The sequence below is a fragment of the Somniosus microcephalus genome, chromosome 8, assembly GCF_052327205.1.
Source record: "Somniosus microcephalus isolate GS21.2 chromosome 8, FLI_Smic_1.0, whole genome shotgun sequence".
In the NCBI taxonomy this organism is placed as follows: Eukaryota; Metazoa; Chordata; class Chondrichthyes; order Squaliformes; family Somniosidae; genus Somniosus; species Somniosus microcephalus.
In genome coordinates, this window is record NC_140994.1 from 57,759,287 (window position 1) to 57,773,957 (window position 14,671).

General features: G+C 45.9%; 1 protein-coding gene across 2 annotated transcripts in view; it reads left to right on the forward strand.

Annotated features, from left to right (window-relative positions):
* Window positions 1–14,671, forward strand: part of kndc1 (kinase non-catalytic C-lobe domain containing 1) — a 328,087-nt gene that overhangs the window by 233,612 nt on the left and 79,804 nt on the right. The gene's annotated exons all lie outside the window — the stretch shown is intronic.

Genomic DNA, 14,671 nt, shown 5'->3' on the forward strand with positions numbered 1-14,671 from the left:
AGAGCTTAAGCCCAGATGGAGCACATTTCTGGTGAACTTTGCTTGCTGTGTGCTTGGGTGCAGACCTGAGAGGAATATTCTCCCTTATAAATGCATGTCACACAATTTCCTAATAACTTCCCACTGCCTGCAACATATCTTGCATTTATAGAACACCTTTAATGTAGTAAATATTCCAGGGTGCATCATTGAGGAGATACAAGTACTAAGCAGTAATAGAAGAGTTCGGGAGATGACCAGAAGCATGTTCGAAGAGATACATATTGAGGAAGTTTTTGAAGTGGGGAAAAAGGTAGCAAGAGGAAGGGGTTCAGGGAGAGAGTTCCAGTGCATAGGGTTGAGCTGGCTGACGCTGAATGTGCAGAAGGGCCAAAGTCTGAAGAGCGAATGAAGGGCATGGACTGGGACACAAAGCAGAAGAGGTTGCAGATGTAGGATGGGGTGAAGACAAGGAGAGAATAAAAACATGGATGAGGATTTTGAATTCAAAGCAGTGGGAATGGGGAACCAGTGAAGATTGGTGAGGAGAGGGTTGATGGCAAAGGACGACATGGTGCAGGACTGGAATAAGGTGGTGGTATGTTGGACAAATTGGAGTTTATATAGGGTAGAGTTTGGGAAGCTGACAAGGATTGCATTGAAGAAATCAAACCTCAATGGCAGTGTGATGAGGTAGGGATAGAGGCAGGCAATGTTGTAGATGCATTGAAACCCACCTGCAAATGAATATTGGGTACATCTTTTTACATTTTGGCCTAATCAAACTTACTTATTTTGCTTAAAACTCTTTGGGGTAGATTTTCCCGAACCTGTCGGGAAGAAGGCGGGACTTCAACTTTCGGGTTTTTGACCCGCCTACATTGACGTCCGGCCAATCCACGCAACTTTCCCTTGATTGACCTTGTTAAGCCCGCCCAGCGGGCTCAGCAGGCCAATTAAGGGCCACCCGGCAACGGGTGACGTCACAGACTGCAATTTCATCTGTCAAGAGTTCTTGACAGATGAAATATCAGTGTTTCACAGCTGTTTGAAGCTGTGAAACACTGACAGTTTGAGCTCTAACATGAGTCCTTCTGCACAGACTCAGATAGAACTCTCAGCAGCACTCAAAGCTGAAGGCTGTCACTTTTCACAGATCGCAGCCGTTCAGCTTTAAGTTCCGGCTGAGTGATGCGCTCCCGACGGCTACAGGAAGAAAGGCTGTCATGGTAAGTACAGGTAAGTAAAAGTTCTTAACACACTTTAGACACACCAAGCACACTTACCTTTGCACTCATGCACCCATCACTCACCGGAGCACCGACATCTCGACCCCTCCAACTCCTTCAACCCAACGGCCCACCTGCTCAACCTGGCGTGGTTTGGAGCTGTCGGGAATCCCACACGAAACCCCTCAAAATAGGGATTAGGCTAAAAACTGCCAATTGGCACTAATTCCTTCCCACCTGGTTTCGGCGGGTCCCAGTGTGGGGCAGGTACCCGCCACCCCTGAAAGTTGCGTGGGGCGGGGTTTTGGGCGGGATGGTGTCGGGACCCACAAATTCGGAATTTCCACCCCCCCCCCACACGCCTGAAACCCCGCCCAACGGCTCGGGGAAAATCGGGGCCTTTGTCAGTGATGAGTTAACACATCAGCCCACTTGTAGAAACATAGAAACATAGAAGATAGGAGCAGGAGTAGGCCATTCGGCCCTTCGAGCCTGCTCCGCCATTCAATGAGATCATGGCTGATCATCCAAATTCAGTACCCTGTCCCTGCCTTCTCCCCATATCCCTTGATCCCTTTAGCCTTAAGAAATATATCCAAATCTTTCTTGAATATATTTAATGAACTGGCCTCCACCGCCCTCTGTGGCAGAGAATTCCACAGGTTCACCACTCTCTGGGTGAAGAAATTCCTCCTCATTTCAGTCCTAAATGGCTTACCCCTTATCCTTAGACTATGACCCCTGGTTCTGGACTCCCCGGCCATCAGAAACATCCTTCATGCATCTAATCTGTCCAGGCCTGACAGAATTTTATAGGTTTCGATGAGATCCCCTCTCAATCTTCTAAACTCCAGTGAGTGCGTCGGCGGGAATCCTGAGCGGCAGAGCGGGGCTATAAAAGTCCCAGAGACTAGGTAAGGCCTCAGTGCGTCGGCGGGAATCCTGAGCGGCAGAGCGGGGCTATAAAAGTCCCAGAGACCAGGTAAGGCCTCAGTGCGTCAGCGGGAATCCTGAGTGGCAGAGCGGGGCTATAAAAATCCCAGAGACCAGGTAAGGCCTCAGTGCGTCGGCTGGAATCCTGAGCGGCAGAGCGGGGCTATAAAAGTCCCAGAGACCAGGTAAAGCCTCAATGCGTCGGCGGGAACTCAGCGGCAGCAGCGGGGCTATAAAAGTCCCAGAGACCAGGTAAGGCCTCAGTGCGTCGGCGGGAACTCAGCTGCAACAGCGGGGCTATAAAAGTCCCAGAGACCAGGTAAGACCTCACAGCGTCGGCGGGAATTCAGCGGCAGCAGCGGGGCTACAAAAGTCCCAGAGACCAGATAAGGCCTCAGTGCATCGGTGGGAATTCAGCGGCAGCAGCGGGGCTATAAAAGTCCCAGAGACCAGGTAAGGCCTCAGTGCGTCGGCGGGAACGCAGCGGCAGCAGCGGGGCTATAAAAGTCCCAGAGACCAGGTAAGACCTCACAGCGTCAGCGGGAATTCAGCGGCAGCAGCGGGGCTATAAAAGTCCCAAAGACCAGGTAAGGCCTCAGTGCGTCGGCAGGAACTCAGTGGCAGCAGCGGGGCTATAAAAGTCCCAGAGACCAGGTAAGGCCTACCAGTCTCCAGTCTGGGAACTCGGAGGGAAGGAGAGAGGTAAAAAGTAATCTAAGTGTGACGTCACCAGAAAGCGGTTAAGTGATTGGTTGGTAATTATTTCTCCCTTTTTAAGCTTAAATCTCTTTGGTTTATAGTTTCTGAGGTGTGATATTCACCATCTAGAATCGGGGCAGAGGGTATTTAAGAATAATATTAATAAATTTAATTAATTACATAGAATGAGAGATCAGGTGATGTGTTGCTGCTGCAATATGCGGGAGCTGGTGAACACCATTGATGCTCACGGTGATCACATTTGCAGTAAGTGTTGGCTGCTCGAGGAATTCCGGCTCCGTGTTGAAGAGCTGGAGTCCGAGCTTCAAACACTGAGACACATCAGGGAGGGGGAGAGTTACCTGGACTCTGTGTATCACGAGGTATTCACACCAATTAGATTAATTAATTCAGATGTAGTCCGTGGCCAGGGTCAGGATGGTGTGACGAGAAGTGAGGCAGGTACGGGGATCCAGGAGGTAGTGTTGGAGGAGCCGCAGCCCTTGCACTTGTCCAACAGGTTCGAGGCTCTTACTCCCTGTGAGGATGGGAACAGGGACTGCGGGGAGGATGAGCAACCTGACCACAGCACCGTGGAGCAGGGGGCCATTCAAGTGGGGGGAGTTAAAAGAAATGTTGTAGTGGTAGGGGATAGTATCGTTAGGGGGATAGATAGAGTTCTTTGCAGCCGAGAGCGAGAGTCCCGAAGGCTGTGTTGCCTGCCCTGTTAAGTCCGTGAATGATTGAGACACGGACTAGCAGGAGAGAAACAAACAAGTCTTTACTGGTGAAAGGCATAAACGAAACTAACCAACAGAGGCTCTCTAGCGCCTTTTATACAGGGGTGGTCACTGCCGGTATTGTAGTCTGAGACCAGTTATTCTCTTAAAGGTACATACACAACAATTCCTCCCCTTTTAGATAAACAGTACATAACATTCATTTAACACTAATGATAACGAATTACAATCACAATTACTGTTGCTAGATACATTGGTTAAGTTTAAGCAATTATAAGTTCAGTCTTTGAGGAGGCTTCCTGATTCTGTCTGGATAACGCCTCTTTGGAGTATCAGGTTCTTCTGGCAATGTTGAGTCGAAATCAATGTCGTTGTTTGGTTCATCTGCTTCCAATAATACCGGTTCTGCGGGAGCTGCAATTGGAACGTCGATTTCATTACCAGGTGTATCAGATCGTGGTGTGGAGTTGACGTTTTCCAGTGACTCTAGAATCTGGTCAGCATGGCGCCTTACAATGCTCTCCCCAACGTCCACGGTATATATGAGAGGTCCTTGTCGTGTACAAATCGTTCCTGGCTGCCATTTCTCAGTGCAGTAGTCCCGGGCCAAAACTGGTTGACCTATCTTAAAACTCCTGGTCGGCCTTTCATTCATATTCTGAAACTGCCTGTTCTCCACATCTCTTCGGATGTTTGGCTTAACCAAATCCAAGCGGCATCGTAGTCTTCGATTGAAGAACATCATGGCTGGAGTTTGGTTGGTAACCGCATGTGTCGCATTCCGGTAGGCAAACAAGAAGTTGTCCACCTTGTGTTGTAGGGGTATATCTTCATTACACATTGCCTTGATAGCCTTCTTGAATGTTTGGACAAACCTCTCGGCCAATCCATTAGTGGCTGGATGATATGGGGCAGATGTGTAATGCTTAACACCATTGTTCTTTAAGAACCTCCGGAACTCTTCAGACACAAATTGTGGTCCATTGTCAGAGCAAATCTGTTCAGGCAGCCCATTCCTGGCGAATATGGTTCGTAAAACTGCGATAGTTTTTTCCGTGGTGGTTGAGGACATTTTTATTACCTCTGGCCACTTTGAATGTGCATCCACCGCAATTAAAAACATCGAGTCCATGAAGGGACCAGCAAAATCAATGTGCACCCTTTGCCATGGAGATGAGGGCCACTCCCATGGATGCAGAGGAGCTTGTGGTGGGGCGTTTTGGACCTTCTGGCATCCTGCACAGCTCTTGGTCATCTCTTCGATTTCTCTATCGATTCCCGGCCACCACACAAACGCTCTGGCTAAGCTCTTCATTTTTACCCCACCCAGATGACCCTCATGAAGCTCATTGAGCACTCTATCCGTCAACTTAGGTGGAATTACTACTCTGGATCCACACATCAATGTTCCTCTGCACACTGACAGCTGTTCTCTTCTTGACGAAAATGCTGGCAGCAGTGGTTCGCCATGTGCTGGCCATCCCTTCACCATTAAATCATAGACCCGTGATAGTGTTGGGTCATTCCGTGTTTCCTTTTCTATGTTTGCATTTGTCACAGGGAGACATTCGACTATGGTCGAGTGGAATAACTCCATTGGATCCACTGCAAGGTCTTCTTCTTCCACCGTCGGCAACGGTAGACGTGACAATCCATCAGCATTTCCATGCTGTTTAGTTCCCCTGTACTCGATGTCATATTGGTGTGCCCCTAGGAAAAGGGACCATCTCTGCAGCCGTTGTGCTGTCATTATCGGTACGCCCTTCTGAGGGTTGAAAATGGAGACAAGAAGTTGATGATCGGTTAGTAGAGTAAATTTTTGACCGTGCAGATAGTGATTGAACTTCTTCACCCCCCACACTAGGCTGAGGGCCTCTCTGTCAATCTGGGCGTAGTTACGCTCGGCAGAAGTTAACGAGCGTGACGCAAAAGCTATCGGCCTCTCCAAACCATTAAGGAATTTATGTGACAGTACCGCCCCAATGCCGTAGGGAGACGCATCACACGCCAGCCTGATTGGCAGTGCTGGGTTGTAGTGAGCCAATACTTTCTTCGAAGCGATTAAGTCCTTACTCTTCTGAAAAGCACGTTTACAATCATCGCTCCATTTCCATGCTACCCCCGTTCGTAGCAGGGCGTTCAGTGGATGCAGAATTGTCGACAAATTCGGCAAAAACTTATGATAGTAATTCACCAACCCGAGGAATAACCTCAGTTGCGACACATTTTCAGGCGCTGGGGCCTTAACAACCGCTTCAATTTTGTTAGGGGACTTATGTAACCTCTCTTCATCAATCACGTGGCCACAATACGATATCTGTTTCTTAAAAAATTCGCACTTGGGGCGGTTGGCTCGCAGCCCATGTTCCCATAGTCTAGTGAGCACCTGTTCTAGGTTGTTAAGGTGTTCACTGTCATCTTCACCTGTTACAAGGATGTCGTCCAAGTAACACTGAGTCCCCGGAATCCCTTGCAGGACTTGTTCCATCGCTCTTTGCCATATCGCCGGAGCCGATGCTACTCCGAATACCAATTGATGATATTGGTAAAGACCTTTGTGAGTGTTTATCGTGAGATACTTCCTAGAGGACTCTTCAACCTCCATCTGCAAATATGCTTGTGCTAGGTCAATTTTTGTAAAACGCTTCCCTCCAGACAGTGAGGCGAAGATGTCTTCTATCCTTGGAAGAGGATATTGTACTGTGTGAAGGACTGGGTTCACCGTCACCTTGAAATCCCCACAGATGCGAATCTTCATTGGCTCTCTGGACTTATTGCTTAACGTTTTTTTCATGACAGGAACGATGGGTGTCACCCACTCGCTCCAGTCGACCTTAGACAACACGCCCGCCTTCTCCAGATTCTCCAGCTCTGCCTCGACGGCTGGACGAATTGCATATGGTACCAGTCTCGCTTTGAAAAACTTGGGAACTGCATTCTCTTCTATTTTTAACGAGGCGGTTACGCCTTTAAGCGTGCCCAGTTCTTGTTGAAATACCTCTTTGGCGTTAGCTAAGATTGTTGACAATCGTCCAGGAGTGACGTCTTCATCTTTTTTACCGTCCACCGTCATTGCATGAATGGAATGCCAATCTTAGTTTATTTTCCTGATCCATTCCCATCCCAATAACGGTGGTCCACCATTTGGCAGTATGTAGAGATACAATTTCCGTATTTTCTTGCCATTGTATCCGACAGGCACCCTTATTTTTCCTCTGGGGTATACTTTTTGCCCCGTATACGTCGTCAAGACGATGGATGTCTCTCTCAAGGGTATGTGTGAAAATAGCCACTCATAGTCTCGTCGATTCATGACGGTTAGCGCTGATCCTGTATCCAATTCCATTTTAACTTGGGACCCTGCTATCGTGAGGGTGACCCAAATGGTTCGGTGATCCTCTTTTGCGATTACATTGTGAAGTTTGAGACAGCTTAATCTCCTGTTCTCGGATTCACTATCGCTCATCTGGTCTTCGGAACTACTGTCCGTCATCTTTTGTACTTTCTTGTACGGTTCCTTAGTAGCCTTTTTGTTGTCGCTGGTCTTCTTCCCAGACCTACAACCTCGTGCAATGTGTCCAATCTTCCCGCATTGTCTGCATATTTTGTCTTTGGACCAGCAGTCCTTCTGGTCATGGTTAGTTCTGCCGCAGCAATAACATTTTGCAAATCCCCGTGTCATTTCGTGGGTGCTGTATTCCTGTGGTTTTTGTTGAATTTCTGCAGCTCCCCTGGCTGCTGCTTCATACGATACTGCCACGCTGAAAGCCTTATCTAGCGTCAGCTCTTTTTCTGCGAGTAACTTCTTCTGTGTTCCTTCACTCAGGAGTCCACAGACAAATTTGTCCCGTAGGGTATCTGCCAGTCCTGCTCCGAACTGGCAGTGCTTTGATAGCTTGCGTAGTTCCGTAAGATACTCAGCATTGCTCTCATCTTTGTGCTGAGTTCTCCTGTGGAATTTAAATCTTTCTGCTATCAACAGCGGTGCAGGGTTTAAGTGCTCCTGTAGAACAGCAACAATTTCGTTAAAACTCTTCGCCTTCGGTTTGGCTGGAGTAATCAGATCCCGCAATAGGCCGTACGTTCTAGCGCCCATTACATTTAGCAATATTGATGCCTTTTTCCCCTCCGCTATTTTATTTGCCTCGAAATATACCTCGACTCTTTCCACATACGTGGTCCAGTCCTCTAATGTATTATCAAAAGCAGTGATACAGCCAGTCTTCGGCATCTTGCAAATCTAAAATGGCGCCTCCCGCGCTTTGCCTTCTTCTCTGATTTAACAAAATGGCGCCTCCCGCGCTTTTCCTTCTTCCCCGCTGTTGTTAGCGCTGCTTTCCACGGTTTCTTGCGCGTATTCTTTTTCTTTTATTATTTTCCCGTCGTGGAGCGGACCCTCTGGAACACTTCCCTCCCTCTTCTGAGGTCCGAACGCTGCCCAGCTTCGAAACACCGGCCACGCCCTGTATGCTCCACCCTCTCTCTCTCTCCTTGCTTCCCGACTCGCTGCCCGGCCCCGTTGCAGCCCAGGAAGGATCAGAGCACTACCTGCCACCAGCCCGATTAGCTGGGAAACCACGGACCGAGGAACCCAGCCTGGCTCTGGAAAGTCGCTCCTGCAAAGCCTTGAACCCGATGATTGATGGTCGACGCCCGTTCCTCGAGTTTCAATGGACTCTATTTTTTTTTTTTCTTCTTCCGACCTTCAACGTCGTCGGAGCTGCTGCTGAGTTGCAGGTAAGTTCTTTCTACCTCGTCGCCAGTGTTAAGTCCGTGAATGATTGAGACACGGACCAGCAGGAGAGAAACAAACAAGTCTTTACTGGTGAAAGGCATAAACGAAACTAACCAACAGAGGCTCTCTAGTGCCTTTTATACAGGGGTGGTCACTGCCGGTATTGCAGTCTCAGACCAGTTATTCTCTTAAAGGTACATACACAACATGCCCGGTGCCAGGGTTAAGGACATCTCCTCTGGACTGGAGAGAAACTTGGAGTGGGAGGGGGAGGATCCAGTTGTCGTGGTCCATGTTGGTACCAACGACATAGATAGGACAAGGAAGGAGGTTCTGCTGAGGGAGTTTGAGCAGCTAGGGACCAAATTAAAAAGCAGAACCACAAGGGTAATAATCTCTGGATTATTACCTGAGCCACGAGAGAATTTGGCTAGGACAAATAAAATTAGAGAGTTAAATGCGTGGCTCAAAGACTGGTGTGGGAGAAATGGGTTTTGCTTCCTGGGACACTGGCACCAGTACTGGGGCAGGAGGGAGCTGTTCCGTTGGGATGGGCTTCACTTGGCCAGTGCTGGGACTAGAGTCCTGGCGGATCATATAACTAGGGCTGTAGAGAGGGCTTTAAACTAACTAGCGGGGGGGAGGTTCCTAGAGAGCAAATAATAAAAATGACAACAGAGAAGGTCATAGACTTAGGTAGCAGTGGGGAAATTAAAAACCAGAGCGTGTCAGGAAGGGGCAGAAGGTATGGAGTAAAAGGTAAAGTAATAAAAAGGGCAAAAGCAGGAACTAAGTGTCACAAAACATCTTTGAAAGTTCTCTATCTGAATGCACGTAGCATTCGTAACAAAATAGACGAGTTAATGGCACAAATAACTTCATATGGGTATGATCTTGTGGCCATTACAGAAACATGGCTGCAGGGTGACAATGCCTGGGAATTAAACATACCAGGCTATTTAACGATCAGGAAGGACAGGCATGAAGGAAGGGGAGGTGGGGTGGCTATGTTAATAAAGGAAGGAATCACTGTAATACAGAGAAATGATATTGGGTCAAAAGATCAGGATAATGAAACAGTTTGGGTGGAGGTAAGGAATAATAAAGGGAAAAAAACACGAGTGGGCGTAGTCTATAGGCCTCCGAACAGTGGCAACTCTGTTGGATGGAGTATCAATCAGGAAATAGTTGAGGCTTGTAATAAGGGAACATCTATAATTATGGGGGATTTTAACTAGCATATTAATTGGACAAATCAAATTGGGCAGGGCTGCCTTGAGGATGAGTTCATTGAGTGTATTAGGGATGGGTTTCTTGAGCAGTATGTAACTGAACCGACCAGGGGGCAAGCAACCTTAGATCTGGTCCTGTGTAACGAGACAGGATTAATTAAAAATGTCCTAGTAAAGAACCCCCTTGCAATGAGTGACCATAACATGGTGGAATTCCATATTCAATTAGAGGGTGAGAAGGTTGGATCTCAAACAAGCGTGCTAAGCTTGAATAAAGGAGACTATGAAGGTATGAGAGCGGAATTGAGTAGAGTGGATTGGGAAAATAGATTAAAGGGTAAGACGATACATGATCAGTGGTGTACATTTAAGGAGTTATTTTACAACTTCCAAAAAATATATATTCCACTGAGAAGAAAAGGGTGTAAAAGAAAAGACAGCCATCCGTGGCTAAGTAAAGAAATTAAGGATAGTATTCGACTAAAAACAAGGGCATATAAGGTAGCCAAATCTAGTGGGAGGATAGAGGATTGGGAAAACTTTAAAAGACAGCAAAAAATAACAAAAAGATTGATTAAGAAAGGGAAGATAGATTATGAAAGTAAATTAGCAAAAAATATAAAAACAGATAGTAAGAGTTTTTATAGTTATATAAAAAGAAAAAGGGTGGCTAAAGTAAATGTTGGTCCCGTAGAGGATGAGACCGGGAAATTAATGGTGGGAAATATGGAGATGGCAAAAACACTGAATGAATATTTACATCAGTCTTTACAGTAGAAGACACTAAGAATATCCCAACACTGGACAAAAAGGGGTATGGGGGGGAGGAGCTAAACACGATCAAAATCACTAAGGAAGTGGTACTCGGTAAAATAATGGGACTCAAGGCGGATAAATCACCTGGACCTGATGGCTTACATCCTAGGGTCTTGAGGGAAGTGGCAGTAGGGATTGTGGATGCATTGGTAATAATTTTCCAAAACTCCCTGGACTCGGCAAAGGTCCCGGCAGACTGGAAAACTGCTAATGTAACACCCTTATTTAAAAAGGGCAGTAGACAGAAGGCTGGAAACTATAGATCGGTTAACCTAAAATCTGTGGTCGGTAAAATTTTGGAGTCCATTATTAAGGAGACAGTAACAGGACATTTGGATAATCACAATTTAATAGGACAAAGTCAGCATGGTTTTATGAAGGGGAGGTCATGTTTGACAAATTTGCTGGAGTTCTTTGAGGAAGTAACGTATAGGGTGGATAAAGGGCAACCAGTGGACGTAGTGTATTTAGACTTCCAAAAGGCATTTGACAAGGTGCCACACAAAAGATTATTGCTTAAGATAAAAAATCACGGGATTGGGGGTAATATTCTGGCATGGATAGAGGATTGGCTATCTAACAGAAGGCAGAGAGTTGGGATAAATGGTTCATTCTCAGACTGGCAATCAGTAACTAGTGGTGTTCCGCAGGGGTCAGCGCTGGGTCCCCAACTCTTTACAATCTATATTAACGATTTGGAGGAGGGGACCGAGTGTAACATATCAAAGTTTGCAGATGATACTAAGATGGGAGGGAAAGTAGTGAGTGAGGAGGACATAAAAAACCTGCAAGGGGACATCGACAGGCTAAGTAAGTGGGCAGAGATTTGGCAGATGGAATACAATACTGGAAAGTGTGAGGTTATGCACTTTGGCAGGAAAAATCGTAGAGCAAGTTATTATCTTAATGGCAAGAAACTGGAAAGTACTGAATACAAAGGGATCTGGGGGTCCTGGTGCACGAAACTCAAAAGGTTAGTATGCAGGTGCAGCAAGTGATTAAGAAGGCCAATGGAATGTTGGCTTTCATTGCTAGGGGGATAGAATATAAAAATAGGGAGGTATTGCTTCAGTTGTACAAGGTATTGGTGAGACCGCACCTGGAATACTGCGTACAGTTTTGGTGTCCATACTTAAGAAAGGACATACTTGCTCTCGAGTCAGTACAAAGAAGGTTCACTTGGTTAATCCCGGGGATGAGGGGATGGACATATGAGGAGAGGTTGAGTAGATTGGGACTCTACTCATTGGAGTTCAGAAGAATGAGAGGCGATCTTATTGAAACATATAAGATTGTGAAGGGGTTGGATCGGGTGGATGCAGGGAAGATGTTCCCGATGATGGGTGAAACTAGAACTAAGGGGCATAGTCTTAGAATAAGGGGCTGCTCTTTCAAAACTGAGATGAGGAGGAACTACTTCACTCAGAGGGTGGTAGGTCCATGGAGTATGCTGCCCCAAAAAGCTGTAGAAGCTACATCATTACATAAATTTAAAACAGAAATAGACAGTTCCCTAGAAGTAAAGGGAATTAAGGGTTACGGGGAGCGGCAGGAATTTGGACATGAGTCTAGGTTCGGATCGGTCATGGCCCTGTGGGTAGCGGAGCGGGCCCAGGGGCCGTGTAGCCTGATCCTGCTCCTATTTCGTGTGTCTAATTCTGTTAGATTCCGGAGATGGTTCTGTGATAGTGGATTGGTGGTTAGGATCAGATCAGCCATGATCTTATTGAATGGCGGAGCAGGCTCGAGGGGCCGATTGGCCTACTCCTGCTCCTATTTCTTATGTTCTTATGTTCTTATGAGTATAAGCCCAATCGACTCAATCTCTCCTCATACGTCACTCCTGCCATCCCAGGTATCAGCCTGGTGAATCTTCGCTGCACTCCTTCCATGGCAAGAACGTCCTTCCTCAGGTAAGGTGACCAAAACTGCACACAATACACAAGGTGTGGTCTCACCAAGGCCCTGTACAACTGCAGCAAGACATCCTTGTTCTTGTACTCGAACCCTCTTGCTACGAAGGCCAACATACCATTTGCCTTCTTAACCGCCTGCTGCACCTGCATGCTTACCTTCAGCGACTGGTGCCCAAGAACACCCAGGTCTCTTTGCACTTCCCCTTCTCCCAATCTATTGCCATTCAAATAATAATCTGCCTTCCTGTTTTTGCCACCAAAGTGGATAACCTCACATTTATCCACATTATAGTGCATTTGCCATGTTTCTACCCAATCACCCAACCTGTCCAAATCGTACTGGAGTTTCACGACATTCTCCTCACAGCATACCCTCCCACCCAGCTTTGTGTCGTCTGCAAATTTGGAGATATTACATCCAATTCCCTCGTCCAGATCATTAATATATATTGTGAACAGCTGTGGTCCTTGGACCGTTTCTTGCGGTACCCCAGTAGTCACTGCCTGCCACTCGGAAAACGACCCGTTTATTCCAACTCTTTGCTTTCTGTCCGCCAACCAGTTCTCTATCCAAGTCAATACCTTGCCCCCAATTCCATGTGCCTTAATTTTGCACGCTAATCTCTTATGCGGGACCTTATTGAAAGCCTTCTGAAAGTCCAAATACACCACATCCACTGGTTCTCCCTTATCTATTTTACCAGTTACATCCTCAAAAAATTCCAGTAGATTAGTCAAGCATGATTTACCTATTGTAAATCCATGTTGACTTTGTCCGATCCAGTCACTGCTTTCCAAGTGCTCTGCTATTACATCTTTTATAATGGACTCGAGCATTTTCCCCACTACCGATGTCAAGCTTACCGGTCTATAATTCCCCACTTTTTCTCGACCACCTTTTTTGAATAGTGGAGTAACATTAGCTACCCTCCAATCCATGGGTACTGTTCCAGAGTCTATCGAGTTCTGGAAGATGACCAGCAATGCATCTACTATTTCTATGGCCACTTCCTTAAGTACCCTGGGATGTAGATTATCAGGCCCTGGGGATTTATCGGCCTTCAGTCCCATCAATTTTCCTAACACCATTTCCCTACAAATACTGATTTCTTTCAGTTCCACCCTTTCATCAAACCCTATGTTCCCTGGCATCTCTGGGAGGTTATTTGTGTCCTCCTTTGTGAAGACAGAACCAAAATATGTATTTAGTTGGTCTGCCATTTCTTTGTTCCCCATTATAAATTCCCCCGATTCTGACTGCAAGGGACCTACGCTTGACTTCACCAATCTTTTTCTCTTCACATATCTATAAAAGCTTTTACAGTCAGTTTTTATGTTCCCTGCAAGCTTACTCTCATATTCTAGTTTCCCTTTCTTAATTAACCCCTTTGTCCTCCTTTGTTGAATCCTAAACTGCTCCCAGTCCTCAGGATTATTGCTTTTTCTGACCAATTTATATGCCCTCTCCTTGGACCTTATGCTATCCCTAATTTCCCTTATTAGCCATGGTTGGGCTGTAACTCAGGTCTGCTGAGTCTCTATCATGTATTCTCATAAATTGGGCAATGTTTCAAAATTTGGACAATTGAGGAATATTTAAAATAGTTTTTCATAGTCTTGTGTTAGCCAGTTCTTGATTCGTTCTTGATTTTAATGAATTCTAAATTAAGATAATCTCATTAAATTCCATATCAGCTGAACAGAATAGATATAGCATTATATATACTTGTACAATGTATAATATCAAAATTACACAAACTAACAGTATTTGCAGCTATTTTTAGATGATGCAGAGTTGTCACATCTTTGAAAATCCTATTTAAATAGAAACATAATTTTCTTTTATAACACAGTAACATTTAATGAGAAGTGATCATCCAATGGTGCCTTTAAATTACAGAGCTGCTGTTCATGGCAACCCTGATTTCAGACACACTGCTGTAATGTAGTGAGATGAAGGTGATGCTGCTGTTGTCATTAGCCTTTGTTAAAATAGCCAACCGAGGAGCACACTGTCATCTTAAGATACGGTCTTTCCCAAACTGTACTGGCATCAATGCTGTCATAAATGCCTGTTGATGGTGAAGTGAGCCACCATTACTTCTCGCCAGATGTGAGCTGGGTGCTCAGCTCACTTATGCAGACCAATAGTGAGCTTTTATGGAGGGATAGTTCGCGACCAAAAAATTAAAGTCATGATTGTGACTTTTACAGAACTGTGCATGCAGAGGTTTTGTTGCATTTGTTGCAAATGTACATTTGTTGCTGCTGGGGCTATAAAATCCATCCTGCAATGTAAGTGAGTGGATTCCAGAGTACTGGCATCTAAAACAAACTGAACCATTTCTATCTGAATCAGTTCCTTCTGATATAAACACACTGTAGGACAAAG